We start from the raw sequence: 21,293 nt of genomic DNA, 5'->3' as shown, positions 1-21,293 counted from the left end.
ATTCGGCCTTAGCTTGCTGTTTTTCAAATACTATTAAATAATTGGCTACAACGTTCCATCTTGAATGAAACTTATTTATTGTCTCTCTTTTTATTAACGCTTTATCGTTATATATTGAACAATTCAATAATAGGTAATTATATGCTGCTCTTATATATTCTGTTATTAGATACAGGAATTTGATTATTAATATGAAAATAATTAATATATTAGTATTTTTTATATAGCTTATATATAATACCTTTTGCAAAATTCTTCATTTTCAGATATTCCAAAAATTGTTAAATAGCTTTTTAAAGATATTGCATTGAGCGCAATTATGTATATTTGTTATGTCTTATATAAAAATAGCTGATATATATTCGCTTTTCTTCTAGAAGAATGAATTTCGCTTTTACGACGATAAAAGGGCGGAGAGAGAGGAAGAAAGAGGCAGATGAGGAGTTGTGTATGCATTTTTGGTAACCTTTCCTCGGATATATATAAAAAGCAGCTCCATTACATATGCAATGTATGTATGTATTTTCGCGAGCCCCGTTTCTAATCTTACAACGCATGCATTATGTATTGGCTGACCCAATGTATTGTGTCCGTTTGACCATATCGCGAGGCGATGAAAAGTGTTTTTCTTACATAACATAGTAGTAGGATGTGTAGGAGTCATTACATTACGAGCAGTTTATATTAAAGAAGAGGGTCGCTCCCTTGACAAGAAGGCGGCTCTCTTATTTCCTTTTATCTTGTAAATTTTCGTAAATAAGTAGGATATATATATATATATATATATATATATATATATATATAGGAAAGTAATGCAAATATAAGTATTGAATATAAAGCATAAGACAAACTTCAAATTTTGTGATATATAAGAATTAAATGAGTTAAAATTTAAACATCTTTTTTTATATACAGTTTTTTTTAAACTTTATTTAAAATCAATTTTTTCTCGAGTTTCTATTATTAATGTTTTTATATTATTCTATTTATTATTATTATATTTTTCTATTATTTCATTTTGTTCATAAATGTTCATAAGTACATATACCTTGGTACATACGTAGTAATTTCTATTATTCATTGAGCAAGCATTCAAATAAATCTTACCCTTCGAGTTAACTGCACTTACCTTTTGATGGCGCAGCTTTCCGTCTTGATCAGCTGATCGATAGGTGGCGGTACGCGTCAGATAGTTTCCCGCGCGAAATCGGGAAGACATGGCGCTCTCTCGGTTTCTCTTCGGCACAAAGCATTCCTCGGGTCTTCCGAATCAGCGACGTTTAAACTGCGGATGTGTGGGAAGTGCCGCCTGTTGCGTTCATTCACGCGGAATTGCAAAAACTAAATTCAGCGGAATCGCATGCCTGCGGCAATTTCTACGTATAATGCCACTGGTATAATTTTGTACAATAGGAGATGAGAGAAGCGATTAGCGATTTATTGATAGGTATAAGATCGATTTTTACTCCAATTTTTATCTATTATTGATTTTAGTAACGAAAACTTGTTGTTTCTATGTTATTATTAATTGTGATATATATTATATTATATTAGGTTATGTGTTTACAATTAAAAGCACACATTATTAGAATAAGTACTGTTTATTTACAAAATTATATTTGCTATTTATTGAATTTATTGCATAAAATGCATTTGATGCATTTTATTTGAATTTTAGTAGCTAATAATATGTAATTTTATTTTTAGATAATGAACACAGTTAACAAAATTCTGTGTTGAAAGTTTCCTTGCTCTCATCCTGTAAATGACAATCAGATTTATAATCTGCAATGATATTTTACATATGTTACATATGGCATGATATTTTATGTAAGTTAATATAACTGCTTTAAATGAAAGTATAAATGTTCTCTATGTATAGAATGAAAATATATCTTTTATTTAACAATAAAATAATATAAAATATTGTGTTTTTAGGTAGATTTTTTCTATTAAAAAAAGAAGGAAGCAAGAAATGCCATTAAATGGTATAAATTTCTGATTGAATGTTAAAGAGTAATCTATTATGTTAAGTGTTTCCTTCCTCACTTCTTGTAAATGACAACAATCTGCAGTCTATCTTACAATTAGGTAAGTTAGTAGGTACTTTAAATAAAAATATAAATGTTCTTAATACGTAAAATAAAAATATTAACAAAAATTAATATAAAACATACTGTTTTTAGGTTAAAAAATCTATTAAGAAAAGAAGGAAGTAAAAAGTGCATTAAATGGTCATTTTTTGATCACATGTTAAAGAAGTGATTTATTATGTTGGGTGTTTCCCTTCTCTCTCCTTGTAAATGACAATCTACAATGTGTATCTTAGGTAAGTTGATAGCTACTTTACATAAAAATATAAATGTTTTTAATACATAAAATAAAAAATATTAACAGAAAATAATATAAAATATTGTGTTTTTAGGCTAAAGACTTTCTATTAAGGGAAGAAGAAAGTAAAAAATACATATCATTAAATGGTCATAAATTTCTGATTGAATGTTAAAGACTGATCTACAGTTTAATCTGTAATAATCACAGGTGAGTCAATTATAACAACTATTATAGTTATGATGCAAATAAAAATTTGCAGTATGATATATATGAGGTCAGTCCAGAAACTGTGTTAAATAATAATTTCAAATCCGACATGTCTCGTGCTCATTAAATCTCGAATTGTTAATATCGTGGACGAGCTGTTACGTGTCCTTTTTGCTGGCAGTTTGACTTGCGTCATTTACCGCAGCAACCGATAAGCATCCCGCGTGTTGTACGACTCGCCTCGCATGTCTCGTTACCTGCGTTTTACCCCTATGTCCTACATGCAAACGCTTTTATACGTCATTTATGGTACTTATAATGGTGAGCGTATACACGGTCACTTTACCTGCCGGACACTGTGCAACGCGAATAAAAAATAATTTTTTAATTGTCAGATCTCGTATCGTGGCCTTGCGACACGCATTAGGAATCGTAATTTGACATGAGTAGTTTTGAAAAGATCTCATTCTGACACTTTTGCATTTCTTGATAATCATTGATACAGTATCGCACATATAGTGTGATAGTGTACTCATTTTAATTCCATAAAATTTTGTAAAATTTACAATTAAAAAAAGTATAACATTACATATAAAATTTTATCTTACAGTTATGTTACTTTTAATAAAATTATATTTGTTTTTTGAGTGAAATATTGCTATTAACTTAATTGTAATAATTTTAATTTATATTTGCATACAGTATCATTTATTATTTAATTTATATATTAAAAATATGTTTATATATATATGTATATATATTTAATATATACAGTACAATACAATATAATACACATATAGTTTTAAAAAACCTAATTATATAATAGTACAGTAACAGAGTATATTCATGTACAATGCAAAATTTCATTAAACGCAAAAAACAATTTTATATATTATATATATATTACAATTTTATATTATAATATTATAATATTATAATAATTATAATTCAATTATAATATAATATAATGTTATTTATATTATATTATAATTGTTATTACAATATAATATAATATTATAAATAATATTATAGTATGTATATATTACAAATTTATATATATTAACACTTATATCTAACTACAAATATTATTTAATCTGTAAAGAACTGGCTTAGATTGCTTTTTTCGTTCCGATTTATGCCAATTCTTTGTAAGTGTTCCAATTAATCAATACTATCGATTAATATACAATAGATATCGATTTATCTAAATTTAATTATTTTATACATACATTGGTACACATTTGACAAAGAGAATTCAGTTGAATATATTAAGATAAATCTTTATTCAATATTGTCTTTTTGGTTGGTACATACTAAGAACATATAGAACATTAGAAAAGCGCGCCAACTCGCATTTAGTCAAATTTGAAATAATATTACTAGAGTAAGTAACACATAGAGGGCGCGCATATTTGATAGGTAGAGAGCAATTACTATAGATTTTACTGTTGTTATGTTTAACAGATTGTCTCGATATGAAGTTGCCGCGTGCATAGTGAAGAAAACCGAGAAGAAAGAACGCGTCGTTGCATCGGTGTCGCATAGTGTTTTAAAGTTCGTTCCGCGTTTAAATACACGTCGCGTTTAAGTTCATCGTCGAGCGACAAATAAATATGATAATAAGCACTCGGCGAACTTCAAATGCCGCGCATCTTGGCTTTTGCGCGCCGCATTGAAGGAAGAAAGTTTAAGCGGACCTTTCCGGCTACATCGAAGCAGCATCATGGCAGGAAAGAAGTGTATAGATGGGCCGCACAGGGCAGATGCCGGGGCAGCATATATATATATAAGGGTAAGTACCTTCTTAAATAATATAAAATTCAGAGGAAGTTGATAAGCCGGGGGTGCGCGTTCGAACTTTTCACTCGGCGCCTTCCATTTCTTATTATAATGAATGCATATCGGCTTAGCCGTGGCTAAGAAGGCGTGGCCGAAGAAGGACGACTGTGAGAACTCTTTTTTTGGCGCTTGCGAACCAGATATTCTCGCGCTGAAAATAGCGCCCAAGAATTCGCGTATTTATTTCATAAATTGACAATGAGATTCAGCAGAGTTCTTATTTTAAAACAACAAGCGCGCGCATTTTTTTCCGAAATTATTATAAAGGATAAATATATATATTCAATATGATTAACAATTATATCATATATTAACAATTATATCAAGAATAGGGAGAGATGTGCTACATCTATGGAAAATTGATTGATATATATTTTGTCCGCTAATATTTAAATTGCAATATTCTCAAGTATTTAATTTACAAAATAGAATTAACAATTTTAGGTTGCGTTCCAAAATCCGAATGCATTTCCTTTCTTTTTTTTCTATATCACTCTATATCAGAGAGAAGTGATATAGAAAAAGAAAGCATTAGTGTTGTTTTTGAACGCAGCTTTAAAAACATATCGTAATATAATTATTTTTTAATTTTTATATGATTAAAAAAGTGCCCAAAGAATTCGCGTATTTATTTAATAAATTGAGATTTAGCAGAGTTCTTATTTTAAAACAACAAGCGCGCGCATCTTTTTGCAGAATTATTATAAAGAATAAACAAATATATTTAATATTTACGATTAACAATTATATAATTAAAATTTGGACATTTTTAACGAAATAAGAAATGTTTAATATGTATCGATTGCGAAAAACATTGATGGGAAAATTTTGTCGGTCAATCTCGGTGTGTTGGTTTCACATAAATTTCACATTTGGCGACCAATTCTCTCTTTTTTTTGTTTTTTTTTTCATCTGGTGGAAGTTACAGGAGAGGGCTGGTCTTCAACAAGTTTAATTCGAAATGTCAGTGCCAGATTGCGTTCGTCGAACCACATGTTGCCAACTGACTTCTCGCAAAGCCGCGCACACCCACGCGTAACATACCGTCGAATATTCCCGCTACTATTATTACTATCTGCGGCTACCGCGCTACTCGAAAAGGGGATTGTTCGTTTTTATCCGTGTGCTGCGGTCTCGATATTTAGAATTCTAGATATGAAGAATTCAAACAAAAATATTGCAGATATCACGCTGCGTCGAAATGATGGGGCATCCAATATCCGAAAAGAGAAAACATGCAAAAATTTGCAATCGGTCTTCTTATTGTTAGTCTTCGATAAAAATATGACTAAATTTTTTTTGCATATGAAATAGAGTCACATAAAAAAAAATTATTTAATTTTTTACATACACAGTTGGAAAATTTGTGTTTTCTTGTTAAAAATGGTCCTTATTAAAATTTTTGTGTTAAATATTTAACATATTTATGTGTTAATTTAACATATTACTGTTGTGTTAACTGAACTTAATAAATATGTTCTGTTTTATTAGTGACAAGATTTATGTGTTAAAATTTATAGAAAAAATGTTGAATTATTTTATAGTATAAATGGGAATGATAAAATCTACAATTAACGTATTTTTTTAGTTAATTTTTACTTTAAAACTATGTTAATTTTACACAAAATTTACTTTAAATTACTTGAAGGTTTGCATTGATTCTGTGTTAAAATATTTACATAGTATTCGTGTCTCCACTTAACATATCCATATTATATCAAATTAACATAAAAATTTCTGTGGATTGTTTGGGATATGTGAGATATCTGTTAAAAATACAAATTTTTTAAACTGTGATATATATAATATAAAACTATAACATATAATACGTAATGTTTGTATAATATATAATTGTTATGATATATATTATTTCTCCTTAAAAAGTTTTTCCTAAGAAAAGTTTTTTTAATTAGTATATTTACTTATCTATATTTTTTAAAAAAATTGTACATTAGTTTACTCTTGAAATTTTCGTAACAAAGGTTTGAAAAAAATAAAATTTAAAATATATAATTTATTTTTAAAGTCAATTTGATATGGATTTCAATTTGTACAAAGAATTTGTATATTTCTGTGTTTAAAAGTACTTGCCGAAAAAATGTGCGTTAAAATTACGTGAATTCGTTTAACGGAGTAAGGAGGAGAGAGAGAAAGAAAGAGGAAGAGAGAGAAAAAAGCCAAAGTAGGGAATTATGAACGTAAAGTTTCACGCGCGGACGTAAAGCCTAACCACATCGCTTTATTAACGGGGAAAGGAGAAAATAAAAGCTGAGGAGACAAATGGCCTTTGGTATCATTAAATCATCCCGAAAAACTTAGTAATTTAATAAGCAATTTCATGTAAATTTTGAGGTCGTTACGGTAATGGCTTGCTGCTGGCTAAGATTTTCGGAAATTTTAAAATCCACGCAATATTGATAAATATCGCGATATACGCGATTTTATGATTAAAAATACATAGGATGTTAATTTAATAATAATCGTCAATTTTTATTTTTTAGATGAATAATCGTAGTAAAAGTATTCTTATTTAATTTGGGTAATTTCTGATATAAAAATATTGATAAATATCGCGATATAGGTATACAATTTTATTATTAAAAATACAGGATGTAATTTAATCATAATCGTCAATTTTGATTTTTTCGATGAATAATTGTAGTAAAAGTATTCTCATTTAATTTCTGATAAAAAATGATATTTCTTACGTTTATATATTTTTTAAAAAATAATAAGAAATACATCTATTTTATAAAACGCACATTTTATATTCCACTTATATGGCTCGTGACATTATCTGCTTCTTATACGCTATTTTTCGTGACCAACGGCGTTTCTCGAGATGATGACGAGAATAGGGGAGCTTAAGGACATCTCGATGAAGCGATATGAAGCCACGTTGATTCCACGTTTTATCCCGAGAAATCGTCGATCGATCATCTGTCGCTCTTCCCTAAAGACGCGTCTTTCGTGTACACGCGTGCACGTGCAGTGGATATATTACGCATTGATCCACACGTATATTGTGTGAATTGCCGTTGACACGTTTCGTTTACACGATCGGAATATCTTAAAGCGCGCCTCGACTGAATGAGCGATATTGTCATATTTCGTCGTTAAAATGAGATCTTTCGATTGAGCTCGCGAATCCATTAAAATATCACATCAGCTGTTAGTCATATCAGCTATTATTTATTTGCATTTATATAATAAAAAAAAATATATATATTTAAATTATATTTCGAATTATTTATAAAATATTTTAGAACAGGAGGGATGCATCTCTATCTTAAGAATATTTTAAGCATATTTATCAAATATTTAAATTGTATTACAGATATGGAATTATGTTGTATTAGAAGCGCATAGCGGTCGAAATAACGGCTTAAGGTGTTAACGCACATTTTCGCGGGATTTATCTCAAAATCGGCAGCGTCTTCCTTCGCGAAGGAAGGTCCGCGGATATTTATTCGTCTCACGGCAACGCGATGTCGCCGCGGTGCTTTTAAAAGCTCAGAAAGCGTCGATACGTTCGGGACTACGGTATTATATGCGCCTCATGTTATGTACGGTATACTCTCGTATTCGTGCGCAAAAGAGGGAAAGAAAGAGACGTATATCCACCGTATATACGTATGCATATATGTATACGGGGAGGACAGAGAGCGCGCGGCTCTTTGCGCAACCCCGAAAGCAATATATCGATGTTTAGCAACCAATAAATGGATCACTCAAAGAGGGCTTTTACCGTAAAGCGCTGGGTGCTTCGTCGACGTTCCCGTTCCTTCCTGCATCGTGCACAAATACACACACACTGTATATACAGGCGTCCGTTTGTATGTGTGTGCCCGTCAATATATATACGTATATATATATATATATATATATATATATATATATATATATATATATATATATATATATATCCGTTTAACGGCGCTAGCCGAAGTACGGCGCTTTTATGGCGCAAAGTAAACGCATTTATAGAGCCATTCGCCAGTAGCGGCGCGTCGCGTCGACGTAACTTCGCGGCTGACCATTTAACGTCACTTTTATGATAATGTTATCAATAGCCGGATTCTCTTTCTCTTCTCCTTTCGTACATTTCGCCTTTTTCTTTCTCCCCCTTTCTCTCGCTACGCTTATCGCTTATTCACAGTCCGCGTTTATCGTTCACCTGTATCGCGCGCTGAGAGTACTGCGCTTGAAGAGATCTTTGACATTAATTGGACACGCCAGGGATCGCATCGTAAAGGTGGATCACTCTGTAGAAAAATGCACCTGGCGCGAGGATCACTTAATCAACTAATAACTCAAAAGAGACGAATACATGGAATGATACGGGGGATATGTTGATAACTCGAAAATCGCGATAATAAAATTATTTTATTACCGTAAAAGACAGGTGAGGCATTAAAAAAATGGTAGGACTACGTAAAAGTATGATAGGATTATGTGGAAATATATATATGGAAAATGTTTATAGTCAAGAAATTTGCTACAGTTTAAAGGAATAGGATTTTTTTATTTTGAAGATTGAATATTGCAGGAACAATTTCAAATCGATTCAGTTTAATCAATCTGCTTTTTTCAAAGTATTCTGTTCATTCTGAAATGATTCTGTAACATGATTTTGAAATAGTAGCATTTGTTCTCGCTAGCAATGTGATTAAAAATATTTCTATTGTGATATGTTCGATTAAAACGTGTGCTTTTAATCATTCGATTCATTAAAGAAAGTTCTGTTTTATTTTGCGTTTTTGATAAATGTGGCTAGTTAAAGAAATCGAGAAAAATATTAAGGAGCGCTAAAAGAATAGGTGCTCTTAAAGATGCTCTTATATTGTCGTTGACATCATGATGTCACTCGCAGCGCCTTCATAATTCTTTTCACGAGTGGAGAAACAGTTGTGGCGGCTGGCGGAAAGTGCCTTGAAGTGGAAGCTGCAATTTTGGCCTCATCTTTCGTTCGTCTTTTATATCTCCGCGTCCAACTTCTTTTCTTTAGACGACCACATAATTTTGTCTCTTTTATATATGTTTTTTATTATATAGAAAATTGCTTGTGTGTTCTGATCTTACCAAAAAAGATATTCAATCTTTCGATATATTCTCTTTGATAATTAAACGATTATTTTATCATCTGATATATTACAATGATATATTATCATGTTTCTTATTTTGTATTATCAAATATCAGTATTTTTACAATATAGCTATTAGTTATTAGTATTGTTAGTATGAAACTTAAAGAGAAAAAGCTTACACTTTTATTATGATAATGCGCAGCATCCGCGTTCTATTCCTTTAAACTGTAGCAATTTTCTTGACTATACACATTTTCCATATATATATTTTTACAGAAGTCCTATCATTTTTTAAAACTCGCCTGTCTTTTATGGAGTAAAATAATAAAAGTATTTTATTAATTTATTAGAAAAGATACATTAATTTTCTTTGGATTTACACGACGGTATTTTTAGAAACTTGGAAGCATTTTTGTACGCGAAAGCAGTTAATAAAAACTCGCAGATTCTATTCGCATCGCGTTGTCGTCAAAATGGGAGTTACACGAGTCGCGTATGTCCTCTCTTCCCCCGTAATACCTCACCACCATTGTCAGTCCTACGTGAGCTCCCTCGGAATCCCAGAAAGAGCGGAGAAAAAGCTGGACCATTGTGGTGCGAATCGGAGATGTTTCTCGGAGAGATACTTCCGAGGAGAAGGAGGACGAATCGGATGGGGTGCGGCGAACGAGATCGTTCGACGGGGGGGTTGTAGTAGAGGGTGGAATATACGAAATAGCCGGACATCCACCGTCAGCGACGACGGTGAACTCCGGTGACCGGTGGGCAGTGGCCTTGACGTATGTATACGTGTGCAAGGGATGGAAAAGTCGGAGTCTCGGGTACATCGAGGACGCCTTGCGCGCGCGCGCCCCTGTGTACGTCGTGCCCAGGACACCCCGGATTTCGGGGGGGAGGGGGGTGGCGAGGGGTTAGGGGAGACAGAATCCTTGAAAAGCCGAGACCAGAACGCCATTGGCCGTCGACGGAGCCCTGCATCCCCTTGCTAGACCAATCCTGCCGCGAGCTGATAACGGTGGCGGTTCTTTTCTCCGCCTTCCGTCTCCTCAAGACGCTAGGATTTCGCGCACTATATCAAAGAGGGGTATGTATGTATGTATATATATATATATATATATATATATATATATATATATATATATATATATATATATATATATATATATATATACACATACCCATCGGCGAGTATATCGCGTCTACATTCCGTTGCTTTCCTCCAGAGATCGACCATCTTCTTTTTCCCGGGGTTGAGAAAATTTCCCGGCTCGTTCCCTCCCGGTGAATGTTGGAGATCGTCCGTTTTCCATCGTTCGTTTTTGATATCGGTCACCGATAGCTCGGAATTATTCGCGTCGCACCCAGTAACTCGAAAATTCGGCCGGATGAATTTATTCTAGGGCGAGAAGAGAAAGAGAGAGAAATAGAAAGAAATCTAAGATGAAATATATTTGCGGGTCATTGCAGCTTTTCGATGCCCCTTGGTTGCGACCCTGACATAGCAAGAATGCTTGAATTAGCATATTTCTGGGAAAAGTTTGGATTAGCATATGTCTGGGAAAACCAAAGCAGGAAAAAATCACAAAATCTGTGGACTACAAAGAAAAGTTGGCGCAAAGTATAAAATTGTTATCCTTTCTCTTGATCATATATTTTGATTCATAACTCGTCAAAGAATTTAGGAATTTTTATGAAATATTATTCTTATTACATGTTAAATATTATTCTATCTAAAATATTTTGTTTAAAATACTATGAAAAAATTATTTCACTCCTTTCCTATTTTCTATTTTAAAGTATTCTTAATTTCTAAATAAAATTTAAAAAAACAAAACTTAAGAAAGGAAATTTAAAAAATTTGCTTAGATTATAATAAGACTTGAAGTCAATTCTATAAAGTATTCTCCTTTATTTCTAAACATTCAAAATAAGTTAAAAATATAAAATAATTTTTATAATTAAGAATATGATCATTTTTAATTTTTCTCGAATTATAAGCGGATATATTTTTCTTGATAAGAGTAATATGAAAAGAAATCTTGTTCGAATAAATAAAGATTTCTATCTTGTCAAACGTACGAGGTAACGCATGCAGGTGCAAATCTTAATGCGGTCTTAATTTTTTTGCTTGTGCGCAAATAATAGGGAGGAGCCCTATGAACAGAGGGTTATTTTACGGAAGTGCACGGTTATTTCTCTCGATAAGCGTAAACAAAATATAATGATGATATTTCATCTAATCTTTTCTATCTATTTCTTTGTACCTAATTATTCCACTATTCTTTTGCATCAGTTGTAATTTTTCACAAAAATTATTCGTATTATTATCTAAAAAAGAAACATTTTTTATATATGAAAGGAAATTATATTACTATGCTTGTATGTACACAGAGAGAATTTTCTATTAGAATTCACCCTGAAAATCGTGTAAAACTAATAGAAAATATTTTATATCTTGTGATAGATATTAATATTTTTTATTGTGGTAAATATTAATCAGAGAAATTCATAAAATTTTTTATTGTCCCACCATGGATTACCATGATTTTGAGGGTAAATTCTAAGAGAAAATTCTTTCCACGTAGGAAATATTATTTCAGGATGATATTGATAGGATTTCTATAAAAATACTTTATTATATATCTCATATATAAAAAATGTTTAATTACAGATTTTATTTTACACTTCACGATTTGAGTAAACTAGAAAACAAGAAAAATGAAAGCTCAGTTGCATCGCGCAAATTTATATTTTCGCGTGTATATACATATATATAGATTCTGTTTTCCGGAACAGACGACGGCGGCTCTTTTCACTCGTGGTTCGTGTGTTAGGTACATCGTAAGTGGCTTAATGGGGCTGCGTTTGTCTGACAAGATAGAGGGTGACGATAAGGGTTCCTCCTCATCGGGGGCTTCCTAAGGAAGGAGAAGGAGGGTGCGTGACCGTACGGAACGCCGCGTGACGCGTGTAATAACCGTAGCCGCGGCCTCTCCGCACGCAGCCTGCACACGGGGACTAAGTGTATACTTACTTGCGTATATACTTACATGCTGCTCCAGGTTGCACGGCAGGTGCCGCCGAGGATTCTAAAACGATCACATCGGCGAAAGGGGAGCCGACCAGGCACGTAGCTACCGGGAAATAAATAATGACAAGCGAGAATAAACGGAGCGATGTATTTTAAATAACTTTCCCTTCATCTAGAGAGAGACGAGAACATTTTTAAAGGGTTAAGATCCTTGAAACATTAATTTTATTTGCATACATATTTAGCCAATTGGTCGTACTAGATGTGTTATAGTGTAGAGTTGTAATAAGGCATATTCATTTTTTTTTTAATTTACAAGCTGAAGTTTCGTGTTGTGACATTTTGTCTGTAAAGTATATTATAATCAATATTTTATACAATCTATATTATACACTAATATTTTTATTGGCTGCTATTAATATATGAGATTATATAGAAATCTGGAAAATTTATAAAAATAATAAGAATAAAATATTGAATTTATCCTAGAGTCGAAAAAAATTTTAAATATACGCTGTAGAAAGGAGGAAGGAAGGGGAGGTTCTTTGATGCCGGCCACCGTTGCCGACTTAGCGTTAATATTACCTTTTTATCCTCTTCTTGATTAATGTTCCGAAGCTGACTTGTTTTTGGCGGCATTTTTCATCAGCGCGCGGAAGTACGCAGTCCAATTAATTTGATTGGCGGATTAGCGAGTCCGCTGTGGTTATCGCTTAAGGATCATGGGTTTTTTGTTGAAAGATAAAAGCTCTCAGTGAGTTGGAACATTTATTTCTTGCTCGAGCGCGAAGCGCGAGATATTTCGCTAAACTCGATCGTGGAACAGAAGTTGCGCGAAGAATAAATTCATTTCTCGAAGTTAAGAATATTCTTCCCAAGTTAAGAATATTTGCAGTTCCCTCCTGATTATCGTCTTTCCGGCTTCCCTCCGTTTCATGGCCGTTATATCTCCTGAAACAAAAATTTAAGCGATCACGTTTAAATACGAAGCATTCTATGAAAATTTCGAAAAAGCTCCATTTATAATGACTTAATTGCATTTTTATGAAATATATATAGAGATATATTCGCGAATGTTCGTTTATGTTATTTGAGAAAAGGAAAAATAGAAAAATATCAATATAATTTTGTTATTTTTTTTAGATTTTTCTTATATCTTAGAGTTTCAATTCAAGCCATATATCCTTTTTTTATTTTGGAGCAAAACTTCGTGGTTTCGAGAACGGAAACGGTAGGACGACAGCAGCAACGATAACGTATTGTTGTCGCATTCGGTTCCGCGTAAATCGGCATGGATATTTTACGGCAGCGCGAGCAGATTACAGGCTCAATTAGCATGAGGACTACATAATTAATAACTTGATTAATGCGCCGAAGCGGAACGTCTGTCCATTCGTGCCCGTTCAGGTTTAGCCTGCCGCGAACCGCCGAGTCGTGGATATTACCTCGCGTTTGCGTCAGCAGTCGATTGCCGCGTCGTATAATATCGTTGGCGATCGCTTATGCTTACCGCTCATCGCATCGGCACGGCTCGTTTACGTTTATGTGTGTTTAGGCCTGTCGCCGCGGGGCAAAACTAATTAACGCGACATTTCATATTCCGGAATGGGAAGTTGAAACCTGGCGGTTGGCCTCGCGCATCGGCTAGCCATTAATTCCGGTCAATTGTCAGGTGTCCTATCGAGAATCTGGCAATATTGAATGGCACAATCGGTCATAGATATCTATCCATCGTACATCGAGCGTTTCAAATTCTCGAAATGAGATTGCGAGAGATGGATCGCCGGCAAGCGCGCGTTTTTCCAGATTTCAGGAACTTGTTTTGAGATATCAATTTAATTATCTCATTTTAACAAATAAAATATTTCCAACAAAAGATATGTAAAAGATGTTCTCTAAGAGATTTTATATTTTTTAGAAATTTAATCTGCAATCTGCGTGATATACGAAGTACAAAATTTCTGCTGTAATCTCATCTGAATATTAATTATACCCTCTTGGAATCTCGTAATCTCCCTTTTATAAGATCGTAGTTCGAATCAAACATCACCGTGTCTTTAAGCTCTTTTCCAAACATTGTTTTTTCCTAATGTACTCGCGGCGAATTAGAAAAAACGAGCTACTTTCGTATACAGGTAGTCGATGGTGTATATCGAACATTTATCAGCGGAAAAGACGGGGAGGTTGATTTCGAAAGACAAGCGCGATTGAGTTACGTTGATTTTATTCCGCATTATTCCACCCGGGCATCGCTTCTTAGCCGAATCAGTTTTATTTTCCGGATTGCCGATATATACGTGCGTCGAACGGCAGCTCGCTGGCTGACTGGTTGGTTGGTTGGCTGACTGGCTGGCTTGGTTGGTTGGTTGGTTGGTTGGTTAGTTGGTTGGTTGGTTGGTTGGTTGGTTGGTTGGTTGGTTGGTTGGTTGGTTGGTTGGCTGGCTTGCTGGCACGCCGGGATTAACGTCATTGCGGTTTTTAAGCAGGCAATTTCCTAATTCGGTGCCCGGGGATCCCTGATTTATCGCGCTTTTGCCAGTTATTCCGTACTGCCAGTGATTTACGACAGAGTTCCGTTCCCGCCCCGCTACTTCTTCGCCGCGGTCTCTTCTTCCTCTTCCGCTTCTTCTGCTGCTGCGACCGACAACCGACGGCGGCGTGTCCTCTTCTTCTCGCTCGTCCTTCGTATACTCGATCGAGTTCAGAGGGTGTATCTCGAATACCATGTAGAGTTCGACTACAAAATCTTTATTTTTCCGCGAAAAAGTTATACATAAGAGCGGATTTTTAATTTGAAGGGGATGAATTGCAAGAAAGTCGATTTAGAGAACACTTTATTTTCAAAATTGTAATTTTGTATAGGTAATAAAACTAATCGTAGTTTTCTTATACTGAACGATTTTTCAATCATTTATTATAATTGCTCTTAAATTTATTTTATGATACGTAATATATAATGCGTATATGTGCAAATAGAAAATAATTTTGATATTCTACGTAAACACTTCAATTTTCAATTGATCTCTAAATGTTCTCTCTTTCTGTCCTTCTTTCTCTTTCTTACAGGAAATACACTAAAGTTTATTTATTTTTATGATATTGGATCGAGTGTCAGGTTTTTAATTACGAATAACCTTAATTAATTACTACAACAATAAAAATTCCTTTAACCACTCTTTTTCCACTCGTTTTATTAATAGACGCATTTATATGTAAAAAACCGTGAATTTTTCCGTACGCGCGATGCATCGCGTTTACGTGTTAGGACAAACAACATTACCGTTACTCATGAGCTAATTGGATAAGTAATTGGAGGTAGAGAATTACGAGAAGGCGCCACGTCGTCCGTGCGCGGTCGTGCGAAATTTCTGATAAATCATAGGAAGAGTAACGTTTCGGAAGAATGCAATTTATCTAGCGATTAGACGATGCAAACGTGTAACAACGTGACGATAAGAATGCAACTCGTCTTTCCACAACATTCAGTTATATAGCGTGCTCTCCTCGATCCTCTCTGTCTCGGTCCCTTCTCGTGCATCCATTTTTAATCAGAGGTTCAGAAGGTTACCAGAGAGAAAGAGAGATAGACTTGCTGACGCGATATAGCCTCCGCGGGGTTTTTGCCCCCTTCGTCGTCCGCGAATACGACGTTCGACGAGTTCAACGTACGACGTGTGCGTTTACCGAACGCGCGCGGACTTTCCAGTGCGTGTCTACGCGCTCGTCTGCACGTGGAATCCTGAAGCGAATCCGTATGGGAAGTCTTCTCTCCTTTCGAGAGGGGAATTATAAACGGCGGATCTTGTAAGAGAGTGCGCGCCCGCTCGATAATTAGTCGTAATCAGCGTTTAATCGCCGTCCGCCGCGGCGAAGCGCGGCGCAATCAATGCTTTCTCATCAAAACGCCATGTGTAGTCTTCTTACATCGCATCGCCGATATGTAACACGCGAGACTAACACAATTATGCCTATTTTTGCAATGCCGCCTGTTTTTTTCTCTTTATAGAAAAGATATATGTATCAGACCATGCGATGCTGGAGTCGTCGATCTTTAATTTTTCCAAATGAGATATAATTAATAGTATATGAAGCTGGTGTCTGATTTTCTCATAAATAATTAAGAGCTTTTATAATTTCTAGCTTTATTTTTAATAATTCTGGAATTCTAGAAAAATTATATATGTATGTATTTTATTTATTGTTACAGGTAACATTACTGATAAGCTGCGCGCGAGTTTGACCGCGAGAATCTCGAGTGCCGAATCGTTGTTTCGTGTTGATTATCGTTTTTTCTCATTGTGCAACGTACGTGAAATACGCGAGCGATTTATGCATCGCGTCGGGAGTGCCGTGTTAAGTGTCGCGCGTCGGGAGTGCCGTGTAAAGTGTCGGGCGATCGTAATTTTTCATGTTTTCGCGAGTGCTACCAAGAGAGGAGGAGGAGGCCTAGGGAGGCATCGGGCGACAGCGGGACAACTATGAGGTATGCAAAATAAAATAAAAAAAATATATTGTATACACACACACACACACATGTATATATTTATAATTTGAATGTTTTGTTTTCAGATCGATGTGCTGTGTACTACAATTTTGCTTTTGCGCGTATTGGTGAGTGAGGAATTGTTTATTTTTTAACATTTCTATAGCGGCAATGAGGGTGTATGAAACTGGTTTCATTTTGTGGAAACTTATAAATAATTAAGAGTTCTGGTTTTATTTTTAATAATTATAGAGTTCTCGAGTTTTCGAGCGAAATAATTATTAAAAAATTTTTTAATGATTTTAATTATCGAAACTCTGAAACGACAATAATAATGTATATATGTATACTCAGAACTGTACGAGTACTACTCCAGAATAAGCAGAACTCTTGATGCAAATCGATTAGTATCTCATCTCGATATTTATAGATACAAATATCTGGTTATCTTCATTTTAACTGAATTAATGCTTTTCTCTTTTGAAAGATAAAATTCTTCTTCGAATTCATATAGAATAAATCTTTTTAATCTTGTTAATTACTGATAAGGAAAATACTTTAGGACAAAGGCTGGAACTATTTGTTTAAATGATCAAGAACTCTAGAATTATTAAAGCTAAAGGCAGAACTCGTAATTATTTATGAGTTTCCATGAAATGAAACGCCAACTTCACATACACGATAGTATTTTGCCAGTAGTAATAAAAAAATAGCGCGCTTTAGTTAAAAGTGGGGTAAAATAACACGCGTTGTGCGAGTCAGTAGGATTTGAAGTCACCGCATGCGATTTTTGTGACTTTGCGGCTGTTTTTTTCGAGTAAACATCCCGAACTCCCAATGTATGGACCGAATGCCTGTAAACTGTGTTTCACACGCCTCAGATATTTCACGTCGCTCTTGTCCTCGGCGAAAAGATACATATATTTTTTCGCGACTCGGTAAAATCGACGGGGCCCGACCCGTTCATCGTTCCTTTGTTATCGTTGAGAGAACGTCGAAACTGTTGTTTCTCTGCGCGCAAAAACAGGGAGAGATGCGGGAGATGGAGGCGATTCACGGTGGACTGATCATCGCGCGAAAACAAGAGCGGCTTGTTTTCGCGGCAGGCAAACTTGATCGGTTTGCGTGCCGCGGAATACCGTGTGCGAGTTAAAAAAAAAGAAAATATGTCTGAAAAAAATAGTCCATCCCGCAACTTTATATGCAATGAAAAATGCAATCAATGATAACGAACATTGAAAAGGAGATCACCGAGCTGTGTTAAAAATATGTAATCTTAACAAATTTGTTCATTTAATTCATGCTTTCATTCATATTTCTATTTAATTACGAATTTTATTGTGTTTCTTTATATGTCTCTCTTCTCTCTCTCTCTGTTTGATTTAAAAAAGTGTATTGTTTATTTAATGGAGTACAATTTAATATATTTGTTTGAAATAAATATTTCTATGACATACATATCATAATAGAATAGAGCCACTAGAATAGAGTAATTTCTCGGATGTTTCCTAACAAAATAGATAGTCGCATGTATTTACACAAATCAGACAAGCTCGCGCTCATTAGGATACTCTCGGGAGGCCACCCTCTTTCTGTGAGTTCTCCCACGTTGACGTTACTAAATGTATTTGTGCGTTATAGGGGAGGGTGGGTGAGGGTGGAGCAAAACGCAAGAGCTGGTAGAAGGGCTTGGTAGAAAAGGTTAGAGGGAGAAAGAGAGAGGAGGGAGAGAGAGAGAGAGAGCCCTCGATCGTTTCGAGGTTAACGAGGAGGGCCGTGATTCGGAGGGATGGGATGATCAGAGGGTGGATGTAGCTAGCGGGATGCTGTAGTCGTGGATAATGGCGGAGACGACCAAGTCAACGATAATGGCAGCCCCAGGGACATCGTCCGGATCGGTCTCTGCGAGGAAACACTCGTTAGCGACCTCCTAACTGTCCCGAATCATCGCGGTAGCGCTTATGAATTCTGTCAGGAAGTCCCATATCATCTTTGCCAACCGTTCTGCTTCTTTCATGACTAATTATATATATCCTCGCGTTAATTGACTGCTCGCTGGATGGCTTTATTTATGAGTTTTGCGGTCGGTTATGCGTGAAGAAAATTAGAGGCGACTTATTAGAGTAAATATTAAATATATAGTTTGGAAATAACAATTCAAAAGTGATATGATGAAAATTAAAATATCAGGCGCAAAATATTTTTTCTTAAAAAAAAAAAAAAAGATCAATAATATATTTTATTTGCTTCATGTTATTTCTTTACATTAATTTAACATATATTAATATACATAAAATATATAATTAATTTAATATATATTAATTGTTATGATAATAATCAATGTTAAGTGTTTGACATGCCGTATATATATTGGACGATTGCAAATGCCGCAAAGTTACAATAATGAATATTGCATTTCTGGAAAATTAATTCTCACAATTATACCGGGGTATCTGTTAAAGAATCCCTTCATTTAACATAAGCATAATATATTCTCATCACGCGACTTTCGATTAATTGCGTTCGTCAGTGATATTTCCGCTCGTGGCACGCATAAGCAGCGCAAATGAACTATTTTTGAGAAATGTCATCGATCCGTAAATGTCACAGCGATGAAGGATTGAGTATGTAACATCGAGATGTAATTATTTCTTCGTTTCCCCTTTCTCTGCTCGTTGCTATATCGCGCACGGCTGCCTCTTTATCTATAGACCTGTACCTACCGATCGACGTTATCAGCGTCGCCATTAGTTACTCCACGCATTATAACAATTTTATAGAGAACCCTCGTGGGTCCGCAAACCACCTCGGTGGCGGCCTTGCGTGTCGGAAGACGATAGTCGTCACAGTGACTGTTATATCAAACGGGGTCGAGATTGCGATAACGACTGGAACATACGTCGGATACACGGTTTACATACGTACAGTACGTACATAGCACCGTACTTAGCGTGAACGTATCTTTCCATTACGCAGACTCGGAGACACATTACCGTTTCTTTATGTACTCGCTTTTTTCCTTTCAAAGTCGTTGGTCATACTGCTGCAATGCCGTTAAAATCTTGGCCAATATTACGCAACTTTTGTTATTTATCTTCGCTTTGCAGAGATAAATTTTGTTACGTTACACTTTTCATTACACTTATGATTTTTTGAAATCATTTATATCGAAGTATTTTCTTAATAACATAAAAATTATATATTAAATAAAATTATAATTTTATTATAACTCAAAAGTTTACAACACATATATTTTGGGAAGTGTATTAAAGCTTTTTGTTTTCCAATTTTTTAAACAGATATCTATTTTACGTTTACAATATGGAATTTCAAAAAGAGCGAATTCTTTAAAATAAAAATTCTATCCATGGAACAAATATTTCCTGTCAGGAAAACGTCTACACTTTAGCCCTCGTAATATTAAATGCGGAAATGACATATTTTTCAAAAGACGTGGATATCGACTTGATTTGCCTACGAGGCGCGATACGTCTGTCAACGTACGTGTTGCAGGCTTTCCATCATCAGCAACAATATGCAACAATTTTGATCGCCCGTACGTATACCGTGTGTACATAAGATCTGCGTAAACGGCCCTAAACTTTCCACACATGCGTGATTCTACGACGTCGACACGAAAGCGTCGAGGAAGTCCTGATTTCGTGTATACCTGTGCGTGGTCTGAGCTAATCTCAGTCCAACGCTAGCCACTTGGCGTTTCCTACTTCGTGCATACTCGTGTAGATTGGCCTTTTATTCCCTTCCTAGAGATGGACTCGATCCGAACATTCACAGCTCCGGATTCGGTCAATTATGATAGAACTATTGAGTATTTAATTTAGCAATTAATTTAAAAAAATTAAACTTTTACTACATTTTGCACTTTTTAAAACTGTATAGCGTGATGCTGCAATTAACTATAATTAAATACATATATTTTACGTTATTCATTTATATGATGAAAAATTAAATAATAATTATTATCGTTATATTTTATGCACAGTGTGCTAAATTACACCGTCGCAGTTTCGTCAGTAAATGCACCGAGATTTTCGATTCTCGAGTTTGAAAATCGCACGCGAAAAGGTTCGCGCCATTCCTAGCCTTAGTATGGCAGCGTCCATCCCCTACCTACGTTTCCCCCAAGACCGGCGTTCTAAATGATTAATTACCGATCCCCATCGCGCGGAGAGATCCCACGTACTTGCGTATATACGTACGAAGGAGGGTTGTCGGGCGGCCTTAAAGTAAGCTCATTTCTAAAACGGATATTCCGTGTTCCGCGTGCCACGGAACGGTATTCGGTGCCCTC

At 34.9% G+C, this 21,293-nt stretch overlaps 2 long non-coding RNA genes across 2 annotated transcripts in view; one reads left to right on the top strand and one right to left on the bottom strand.

Annotated features, from left to right (window-relative positions):
* Window positions 1-1,177: 1,177 nt before the first annotated feature.
* LOC114931747 (uncharacterized) overlaps window positions 1,178-21,293 on the top strand; it is a 205,643-nt gene continuing 185,527 nt past the window's right edge. The window contains exons 1-8 of the long non-coding RNA XR_003819749.2: window positions 1,178-1,447; window positions 1,708-1,830; window positions 1,939-2,091; window positions 2,187-2,329; window positions 2,426-2,541; window positions 4,006-4,333; window positions 16,706-16,981; window positions 17,068-17,109. This is a non-coding gene — a long non-coding RNA (uncharacterized LOC114931747). The remainder of the gene's footprint in view (window positions 1,448-1,707; window positions 1,831-1,938; window positions 2,092-2,186; window positions 2,330-2,425; window positions 2,542-4,005; window positions 4,334-16,705; window positions 16,982-17,067; window positions 17,110-21,293) is intronic.
* LOC114931754 (uncharacterized) overlaps window positions 13,254-21,293 on the bottom strand; it is a 75,651-nt gene continuing 67,611 nt past the window's right edge. Inside the window, exon 2 of the long non-coding RNA XR_003819751.2 lies at window positions 13,254-13,449. This is a non-coding gene — a long non-coding RNA (uncharacterized LOC114931754). The remainder of the gene's footprint in view (window positions 13,450-21,293) is intronic.

The sequence above is a fragment of the Nylanderia fulva genome, unplaced genomic scaffold (assembly GCF_048542155.1).
Source record: "Nylanderia fulva isolate GAGA-0341 unplaced genomic scaffold, ASM4854215v1 Scaffold23, whole genome shotgun sequence".
NCBI lineage: Eukaryota > Metazoa > Arthropoda > Insecta > Hymenoptera > Formicidae > Nylanderia > Nylanderia fulva.
The sequence above is the reverse complement of the archived record's forward strand: the minus strand, read 5'-3'. Positions and strand labels throughout refer to the sequence as shown.